The sequence below is a fragment of the Nematolebias whitei genome, chromosome 1, assembly GCF_014905685.2.
Source record: "Nematolebias whitei isolate Nwh7 chromosome 1, NemWhi1, whole genome shotgun sequence".
NCBI lineage: Eukaryota > Metazoa > Chordata > Actinopteri > Cyprinodontiformes > Rivulidae > Nematolebias > Nematolebias whitei.
This window is the reverse complement of record NC_056498.1, coordinates 94,321,060-94,332,331: the sequence shown is the minus strand read 5'-3', so window position 1 is coordinate 94,332,331 and position 11,272 is coordinate 94,321,060. Positions and strand designations below refer to the sequence as shown.

General features: G+C 41.5%; 1 protein-coding gene across 1 annotated transcript in view; it reads right to left on the bottom strand.

Moving 5' to 3' along the window:
• acox3 (acyl-CoA oxidase 3, pristanoyl) overlaps positions 1-11,272 on the bottom strand; it is a gene marked incomplete in the record, with an annotated part of 494,152 nt that overhangs the window by 253,469 nt on the left and 229,411 nt on the right.

Sequence of the window (11,272 nt, the reverse complement as noted above, 5' to 3'; positions counted from 1 at the left end):
CAACGATAAAGCACAACCGCACGCGCGCGGGGGGGGCGGGGGGGGGGGGGAGGAGGTGGCTGTAGGGGGGGGTGGGGGGGGGGCACAAAGACGCATTAAATAATGCCCCTTTTCCATTAGCACCTGTACAGCTGGTTTTCCTTTACACTTTCAGTAATGGTTCTAGTGGGCAAGTTCAGTCCAAAAATTGATGCTACGCGCCTTACCAGCTGGTGGTGGTAGTGCTCAATTAAGCTATTTGCTAGCTACCATTAAACATATTAGAAGAAGACTCTGAAAAGATACGCAACAAAATGGAGGATATAGTAGCTTTGTTGAACATTCTGCTCAGTCTGTGGCTCAAAAGATTCTGGAGAAGTACAGGAGTGTGGGAAGCCATAATGATGCGAGCTAGACAACGCGAGACGGTAAGCTAATGCTACTCTGCTATAGTGGACTATAATATGAAAAAAGTCGAGCGTAAAAGTATGTAAATGTCAATTAAATACTGTTTAGTAATACATATGCTAGACAGATAGATACAGATATGCTAATCTCCAGAAAAAAAAAATAGCAGCAGACCTACAATCTAGGTGCTTAACAGAGCCTGGCAGTGGTGGGATGTTATTGTTCCTGGTTCAGGTTTCTGGTACCCTAAACCCATCGATGTATCGTTTCAGTATACAGTACATGTTGACAATAAAGATGTATGAAAAATGTCTTGACTTTTGTTATGTAATGAGAAGCATCATAAGAAACTTAAGATTTTACAAGCAACTGTAGATTTGAAAACATTCTGTTTAAATTTGGCCTTAAATCATAAAGTTTTGTGCTGAATTCATAAAAATGTGTATATTTTTGCTCCCTATGAATCTCTACAAGCTGTCACAATTTCACTGGAATGATGTTGTGAAGTACAGTTATGAACTATTAAGCAATTGTTTCTCTGAAGCCTGAAATGAATGAAAAAATAATAATCCTGGAACAAACAAAAAATAAGACTAATTTAATAACAGGTGAACAGATTCTGGCAATCTTTTCTTAAGAGTTATTAAAGCTCAACTTAACTTGCACTATGGACTTTACCAAACACTGTGGATGGATGGATGGATGGATGGATGGATGGATGGATGGATGAAATAATAATAATAATAAAATGGCCTGAAGAGTTAAAATACCAAGTAATTCAAATTTGATGTTTTCAGACCGAGTTAGCTCTAAAAGACTGACTAGTTGTTTTATTTTGTAAATGAAATAAAATAAACAGTTTTTTATAAGGCGATTGATTTTCCCTAAGGGTCATGAATGGTCATAAAGTTAGCGGACAAAAGAAGGGTTAACCTGGAAGCTTCAGAATTTGTCCAAATAAAACATCATTCATGTCAGATTATTACTGTCACACACCCACAGATTGGATCAAATCTGGATTTAGCTCATAATCATGTCTTAGTATCTGAAACTATGAAATATCTACCGGTAATTGTTATGACGTTTCAAATCTAACAAATCTAATAAGAATGTCTTTACGAGTCTGCTGGCTTCCTTCCTAGGCTCTTAACACTGCAAATCATGATGCAAGCACATAAGAAACACTATTTTTTATTGAAAAGTAACAAATGTACAAAAATGCATGGTGCAACAGAGATCTGTGGCGAATGGAGCAGGGGCAGAAGCCAAGGAGCTTTGAGACGGACCGTCACATGCCAGGAGACACTCTGAAATATAAGAAATGCACAACTTCAGAACACACGCAACAACATGTAACAGCAGATCAAAATAGTGTGAAAACAGGAATAGAGCACAGTTAGCAGTGATGTTAATTAGCTGTACTATTTACATTCAGGGGCAATGACATCAGTCTCTTTTGTATGTTTAAAATATACTCTAAACCGATGAGATGAGAAACTTAAAATAAGCCTAAAGTTAGAAAACACTCACCATCATCCATCATTGATTCAAGGCGAGGTTTAGCGTCTCCCAGCAATGCTTCAGTGTTCACTGGTAGCCATGAGAAGCCATCAGCTCCGACACCTCTTGAAACACTTTTCGTCGCGAGTCGCTCTATCTAGATTGCTCTGAATTTTGTCATTGGCCAACAAACACATCGCTTGCACTTCTGCATTAGACCACGGTGTTGTCATTATTAGGACCGAGCAGCGAAGCGCTGCGAAGGCCGATTGTAATCGCTCTGTTCAGGCACGAGCTGCAATTTCTTCCGTCAAATGAATTGACGTTTTGGGGGCCTTAACATATCCCAAAAGTCACCAAAAATGGCGGACGCATCAGGACTGGTGAAAAATTACATATTTTAAGGGCGTGGCAAAAATTGCAACAGAAACAGATCAAGAGCGCCATCTAGAAAATTTCAAAATACCCTCTACATTAACCTTAGTTTGTCGTAGAAACATGAAATTTGGTACGCTTGTCCAATTCCCCAAGATGCACAGAAAATCCTCTGGCAACAACGTTGTACGATAAACAGGAAGGTGGCCATTTTGGAATGCCAGCCCAATTTTCACACTTTTTGGCGATTTACATCCTCCGCATTTGAACAAACTCCTCCTAGGGATTTTGCTCAATCGGTTTCAAACTTGGTCATTTTGGTCAAAAGGCATGGGGGACGCAAAGTTATCTAAACAGTTTGTTTCGAGGCATGCTGAAGGGGCAGGGCCAGACCTGAAAGTTTGACATGTCGCCATGAAAAACGAAACGCTAATAGCTCCTACACAGAAACTGTCTGAGACATCAAAACTTCAGTGATTGATCCACATCCGGTCCCCTGCAAGAATGAATGGTCAAATCATGACATCACTTAAGCCACACCCCCTGACAACAGGAAGTGTAAAGTTTTATGTTGAACGGTCCCTATCTGACCCCTGTCACCTGATTAGCATGATATTGTGTCCAGTGACCGAAGACATGTTGGTATAACTTGGTTTCCAACACTGACAGTTTGGGGTGGAGCATGTGGGCGTCGCGACGTGGCGAAGTAAGCTGCAACGCCGTCGCCATACGTTTGGCTCTAAATTCCACAGATTTGAACTGAGGTGCACCAAAATCAGTATGATCGATCATTATCCACCCATTGAACAGGAAGCCATGATAATTGGCCAATAGCCTCCACAGCGCCCCCTAGAATATTTCAAAACCTCAGCCCTAGCCATTTTTTGACCGATAATTCTGAAACTCAGTGAACATCGTCTCAGGACCTATGAAGAAGTCTCTTGGAACCCCGGTCCTAAGCCAACAGGAAGTCAGCCATTTTGGGTCAAAGGGTCATTTTTGGGCGTTTCCAATGGCGAATTTCAACGAACTCCTCCTAGGGATTTGAGTGATTGTCTTTATACTTGGTTAATATGCCCTTAAGACATGGGGGAGTAAAAGTTATCAAAAGCTTTCGGTTTCGTTTAGGTTAAAGGGGCGTGGCCAGGCCTCAAATTTCCACTTCACGCTATAAATTTTCAAACGCTATAACTTTCACATTGAAAGATCGAAATGCACCAAACTTGGCATGACTCATCCCTGTTGGATGTCCGACGATCCACTGTCATCATAATTTGACGTCATCAAAGCCCAACCCACTCAGAACAGGAAGTCTCTTTTTTTACTTGGAATGCTCCCTCTTTGACACCATTGACCTAATCAGGATGATCCTGTGTTAGAAGACAGATAAGATGGTCTGACTTGATTTAAAGTGCAAACCGTTTTTTCTGGAGGATGTGGGCGTGGTGGCATGGAGAATCAAGAAGTGACACTGTTGCAATATGTTTGGCTCTAAAATACACAGATTTCAGCCGAGGTGAACCAAAATCACTTTGATCACTCATTATCCACCCCTTGAACAGGTATCCATGATAAGTGGTCAATTGCCTCCATAGCGCCATCTACAATATTCTTACAGTTATAACTCAGTGATACATCATCCGATCTGCACCAGATTTATTGTGCATGATCAGTGAGCACTTCTAGACACATTGATATTGTTGTTTTACTTTTGACTCTAGTGCGCCCCTATATTATTCAAACTGTTATATCTCAGTGAAGCATCATCCGATCTGCACCAGATTTTTGGTGCTTGATTAGTGAGCACTTCTAGACACATTGGTATTGTTGTTTAACATATGACTTTAGTGTGCACCCTTTTATTCTAACAGTTATATCTCAAGGATACATCATCTGATCTGTACTAGATTTATAGTGCCTGGTCAGTGAGTATTAGTAGACACATTGGTATTTTTCACTAACAATTGAACCAAGTGTGCCCCCTAGATTCTTGCAACTGTTATATCTCTGTGATGCATCATATGATCTGCACCAGATTTTTGGTGTGTCATTAGTGAGCACTTCTAGATACATTGGTATTGTTGTTTTACTTTTGACTCTAGTGCGCCCCTATATTATTCAAACTGTTATAGCTCAGTGAAGCATCATCCGATCTGCACCAGATTTTTGGTGCTTGATTAGTGAGCACTTCTAGACACATTGGTATTGTTCTTTTACTTTTGACTCCAGTGTGCCCCCTACATTTTTCAAACAGTTACATCTCAGTGATACATCATCTGATCTGCACCAGATTTTTGGTGCGTCATCTGTGAGCATGTCTAGACACATTGGTATTGTTCTTTAACATTTGATCAAGTGCACCCCCTAGATTATTCAAACTGTTATATCTCAATGATACTTTGTATATTATCCGACCTGCACCAGATTTTTGGTGCATCATTATTGAGCACTTCTAGACACATTGATATTGTTTAACTTTGAACTCAAATACGCCCCCTAGATTCTTCCAACAGTTATATCCCAGTAATACACCATATGATCTGGACCAGATTTTTGGTGCGTCATTAGTGAGCACTTATACACACATTGATATTGTTGTTTTACTTTTGACTCAAGTGTGCCCCTACATTATTCAAACTGTTATATCTCAGTGATAAATAATCTGATCTGGACCAGATATTTGGTGTGTCATTAGTGAACACTTCTAGACACATTGGTGGTGTTGTTTAACTTTTGACTCCAGTGCAACCCCTAGATTATTCCAACAGTTACATCTCAGTGATACATCATCTGATCAGGACCAGATTTGTTGTGCATAATCAGTGAGCAAGTCTAGACACACTTATACTGTGGTTTAACATATGACTCAAGAGTGCCCCCTAGATTATTTAATCAGTTAGAGCTCAGTGATTTATCATCCAATATGTACCAGATTTATTGCGCGTGATCAGTGATCACTTAAGACACATTGGTATTGTTCTTTAACATTTGACTCCATTGCGCCCACTAGATTATTCTAACAGTTATATCTCAGTGACACATGATCCGATCTGAACCAGATTTTTTGTGCATAGACACACTGGTATTGTTGATTCATGACTTATCTTAAGCCCGGCCCACTCAGAGAAAAAACTGATGATTATTGGATGACTCTTCCAGCTTGGCACTACGTAAGATTTGGGACTGAAACAGTATTTGCTAACTGTTGATTACCACATATGACATGTTGAAAAGCCTAAAGGAAGTCCTTTATATTCGTGACAAAATAGGAAGTGACAATTACTCAAGTCTGGAAGGTCAGATTTTAGCCAAACTTGTAAGGCTTGAAGCCAGACTCATACTGATATGGGCAGGAGGTGATTGCAAAGTTTCGGCATATGTGCACCCTGGTGGACACGTGCGAGAATGGCATGAGAGCGTTCGTAATGGCGACTGGGAGGCGTTACTGGAGTTCCCACAGTCGCGGGTGAAGTCAAAAGTTCGGCGAATGTGCACCCCAGTGAACGGGCACGGGACGGGTGCCAGAGCATTCACGATGGCGACTGGTTGGAGTCGCCCGAGCTACCGTGGTCGCCATAAGGCCGGAGCGGCGATTCGCTGCGAAGACCTTCAATGCTGCTTGCAGCTTTAATTGTTTTTAAAATCTGCAAAACATGTCCAGTCGCACCTCAGAGTTCGAGTTATTGCAAATGGTGGATGGTGTGAAAAGTTTCACAAACAATCAGTGACTCCACCCCCTACCCAATCAATGACCGTTAGTGTTCTGATGTCATGTTTTAAGCCATAACAGTAGGGATGGTACCAAAGCGAAGAAAGTACTGAAAACGGGTCTGGTTCCACAAATAATTGCTAGTGGAAAAGCCTTGGAACCTTGCCGAACTGAGTCGAACCGTGCCATATAGGAATTAATAGAAAGGGCCCGTAAGTGTAAAGCAGGTATTCCAGCCACTTGGTTATGGCATTCCTTGTATGTTCTGCCTGCCTGGATCTGAGGGTCTTACGGTACATCCTGATCTTATGGGCAGGACTGTCTCAGGGACATCTTGGGTCCTGTTTGGTCTGGTAGAACCTGGCCTCTGCTGTTCTTGTGCTGCTATGATTAGTATATATGTGCTGTTATTTAGTCCATCCCTCTCTGACCACTGATTAGACTTAGTTACTTATTTTATGTTTTGTTAGTTTTTAATGTAGCAGACATGTTGATGGTTTGGATGAAGCTAATGATTCAGGAAGCTGAAGAGGACAAAATCAGGCCAAACACACATCAGGTTTTAGTGACGCGTCTACAGCTGTTTTATGTGACAGAGACTCGGAGGCCAGAGGAGGAAGGATGCTGTGAGATTTTCCCCAATTCAAAAATACTACTAGTGTTACATTAAATGTAACTATATATATATATATATATATATATATATGTGTGTGTGTGTATATATATTATATATGTGTGGGTGTGTATATATATATATATATATGTGTGTGTGTGTGTGTGTGTGTGTGTGTTCATGTAGTGTATGTGCTATATACGTTATGGGCGAGCGGGGTCCTTCATGATGCAGGTGGTCCTCTTCCTGCATCTGGAAGTGTAGGTGTCAGTGATGGTGAGGAGGATGACTCCAACAGACTTCTGTTTAGCCTTTACCACTCTGCAGAGCTTTTCTTTCTCCAGCTGTGCAGCTCCTGTGACACACGTTGATCCTGGAGCACAGGATGCTCTCCACCGCACACCTCTAGAAGGAGATGAAGATTGAGCTTTACAGTCCAGCTTGCCTCAGCCGCCTGAGAAAGTAGAGTCGCTGATGTGCTTTCTTGATCAAACTGGTAGTGTTTTTGCCCCAGCAGAGGTTGTCATTCAGGTGCACACCCAAGTACTTGAAATGGGAAACAACTTCCACAGCAGATCCTGCTATGTTTAGGAGGGTGGATGCTCCTTCTGAAATCCACAATCATCTCCTTTGTCTTCACATTAATGTGAAGGTTGTTCTTCCTGCACCAGCTCTCCAGGTGTTCCATCTCTTGCCTGTAGCCGGAGTCATTGTTTGTGATGCATCCAACCACTTCTGTATTGTCTGCAAACTTTACAATATGACATCCTAGATTGGTAGGTGTGCAGTCATATGTGAGCAGAGTGAACAGGAAGGGGCTCAACACACAGCCTTGAGGGGAGCCAGTACTGAAGCCCCCAGTATACTCCTGTGTATGTCCGTTCACGCGTACGTACGCGTGTACTGTACGCAGAGGGTTCAGACTTCATACTCGAGCGTACACCCTGAGCAGCTGTGGAGCACCTTCACAGACAAGGGGCGTTTACCTTGGGACATATTGAGTTCGCTGATTGGTCATTTGATGACTCGCCTACTTGAATGATTGACAGGTCGGAGAAAAAAAATGAGCGCTGGCAGACATGCCCTAGGGGGGTACGCTCGTACCTCCGCGTACATACGTGAGTACCTCCGCATATGGATGTACGTGGGAGTATACTGGGGGCTTGAGGATTATGGTGGAGGAGGAGAAGTTGTGGATCCTCATAGACCTCACTAGTCCCTTCAGTCTGACCAGACCTAGATCTGGATACGGGTGCAGTGCATAGTTTTCAAGTAGCCAGTTGATTGTGTTTTATTGGTTTTTGTTGCAATTTTATGTTAATTACTGGATTTTTCAACTGGATCTCGTTGGATTGCTTGGATTGACCGGGACTGTTTGGTTTCATTTTGGCTTTCCGTAGGACTGGCTCTCTTTGTGGGCGTCTTGCTGTCGGCTGTGGGGAGCTGATCGGAGCCAAACCAGAACTAAACGAAGGACAGTACCAGCCTCAGTGGTTAGGCTGATCGCTGCTCACCAAAGGACCGGCTCACTCCGTGGGTATCTTGCTGTTGGCTGCAGGGGGAGTTGAAGGGATTCAGACCAGAATCCAACCAAGGATGGTACCAGTCTCTGTGGTCAGCCTGATCTCTGCTCGACTGCAAGAAAGCCTCTCATTTCTGGAGGCGCTGCTCGAAAGATTGGCATCTTCATTGGAGTTCTTCTAATCTTCTATCTTTCATCTGCACTCATCTGTATTAACTGGATTCAAACGGGACCACTGGTTTGGAGTTGGTCAGCTGAAGGATCTCTTCTGACTTACACTGCTGGTCTCGTCTGTTTTTCTTCATTGAGATCGGTTTGGAGAGATCCTAAACCCACGGAGGGCTTTACCCAAGCACGTTTTTCACCTGGAACAAAACCCTATTGATCTGAACCGAGCCAGAATCATGCATCTCAAAATGAGCGGACGATCTGGTAGCTTGCTCTGTGCTTTGATGTGGATTGTCTGTTTCTGCCCAATGGTTCTGCATTCATCTTTTGTTCAGCATGAGAGCAGATGGACTGTTCTGTCATCTCCGGGGTGCTGGAGCACCCTTCAAACCCACTCAAACTGCAGTAAGTCCATCATGCCACGTGTTGGTCCACTTGAACCAAAAAGTTGTCTGACCTGAAATCCCTCAGCTATATTCACGTGTAGGGGTCCAGAACTCTGTGGACCTGAAGTTTATCCATCTCCGTCATTTCCAGAACTTTGTCTATCTGGAGTTAGGAGAGATCACATTTCTCCAGTTTCACCTTCTCTCCATTAGCTCCCTGTCAGAATTGTATTCAAAATCTTACTTCTAACCTACAAAGTGCATTGTCTGCCAACAATATTGTGTGTTTAACACCAGTAATAAATGAAGAAACGTGTAATGGTATGTTATGATGTAGACCTATCTGCAGAAACTCTGGTGAAAAACTAAACTTCTCCAACGGGCTTCACATACTAAATGCTTTAGAAAAGTTGAATATTTTAATGTCAAATGTATGTAGTGAACTAAGCCTAAGGTCAAAGCCTGACCCTGAGGACCTTCATGGGACAGGAACTGTTATTTCATTGATTTGAGTCCAGAAATACAAATTAAGCTCATCCAGAGACTTTCTAAGTGTGTCCTGCACTAATCAATTGAAAGAACACTCTCTTTTTTATTGTCATTACTATTTTTACAAATGTCTTGATAATCCAAAAGTGTGTTTAGTTCAAATAATTTTAAATGTTGAAGTGAACTACTCATTTTAAATCAACTGTGAAACAGTATTAATGATTGTTAATCCTCATTCAAAGTAGAAATCAAGTTAATGTCTGTTACAGAGTAATTATGCATTTTTTGATCTTCTGTCTGAAATGAGAAGGAGTGATGTCGGTCAAAAGTCGGAGACAGCCGCAAACAAGTTTACTGGAACGAACTGTCATGTTTTTAAACCTATCAGACAGAAATAAGAAGCTGGCACCTGTGGTCTGTCATCTCGCCTAAACATTTCTCTGTCTGTTCCAAAAACATTTCTCTGTCTGTTCCAAAAACATCTCACTGCTTTTCTGACTTGTAGTAACCTCTTACGTCACTAAAACCACACCCCTGTTGGTTCTTTCAACCAATCAGGACTTCTCAAATGAACCAGAAACAGAACTCTTTAAATGTCGACACTTCCTAGTTCCAGGCAGTTCTGAGAGCAGAACCGAACAGAAAAAGTTCTGAAGTGCTGGAGTTAGTTGGGAGTTCTTCCGAGTCTAGTTGGGATCTGAGTGGAACCTCTGACGGACTCACAGCTCATGTGAGTCTACCCGTGAGGTGTGCGTGTTGTTGAACGGAGTACCGTCACTACTTCGGACGATTCTCAGCCATCTTAAGGAGACACTGAAAGGTAGCATTGAAATGGAACTCCGTACCGGAGCTGAACTATCTTCTGCAAAGGTAACGAGCTGCTTCACTACCAGTGCACCGAGGTTGAGCTGGGTTCGGATGGAGGGTGTCGTTCTTCGTCAACACACTTCCCCTCATCCATCTTTCCTCTCCATTTAAACTCCTTCATTCCCCATCTTTAAAACTCTTCTATCTTGCCAGTAATTAATCCAGATATTTTCAGAAATGTCTGTTGTATTTCAGTTGCAAGTGAGAAATCATGGCCGTATGATTTCTCATTGTAAAGCTCATTAATTAAGCTGTATTATTGCGTTCAATCAGAATAATCAAGTGTACAATGTTGATGTTAAATTTTGATTCTGTTAATAAATGACCACATTCATTTTGATGGGTCAAAGAAAATTAACGTCTCATGTCACTGGTTTTTAGACCATCTCCCACACAGTATCTCTGTCACATATCTGTCAAGTAGCTCGAAAAAGAGAGAACCCGTCATTAAATATTGATTGTAGTGAAGCTTACTGAAGCTAACCGACCCTAGCTCACTACATGTACATGAATCAATATTGATTCCTTAACTTTGATTTAATATAAAATCAACACAAATGTACATGTAGATTACCATTTAGATGATAGCTGAATCAATATTGATTCCTAACATTGATTCAATATAAAATAAACTAAAATGTATATGTAGACTCAAATTTAGATGATGGTTGAATCCAAGGGCACCACAAGCATCTATAATGTGTGTGTGTGTGTGGGGGGGGGGGTGTGCATGCGCGCGCATACGCAAAAAGGTGTACACCAGTGTACATAAAAGCAACATTTCATCTAGATTTCCTTACTTTAATTCAATTAAAAGCATGTTTCTCACCAAGTTTGTGTAAATTCAGCTGTGAGTCATTTTAACTTTAATGCACTTTAACACACAGCCTCAGATCGGCACTATTTGTGATTATAGAGAAATAAAAAACATCACCACTAAACTTTTTTACTTGTGTTCAACACTACTCATCTAAATGATGTTTCTCACAAAGCAATAAAGTGTGGGGTTTTAAAGACATTTCAGCTTTAATACACCTTAACATACAGTGTCACTTACACTTGCAGCATCTTACAGCATCACAGTTACTGCTAAGCTAAGCTGCTACAAATGTAAATGGCAAATGGACTGCACTTATATAGCACTTTTCTATCTGATCAAGATACTCAATGCGCTTTAAAATATGTGTCCTCATTTACTCATTCATACAGCACTCTACTATAGCTATACAAAGAATAATCAGTGCTTTTATCACATT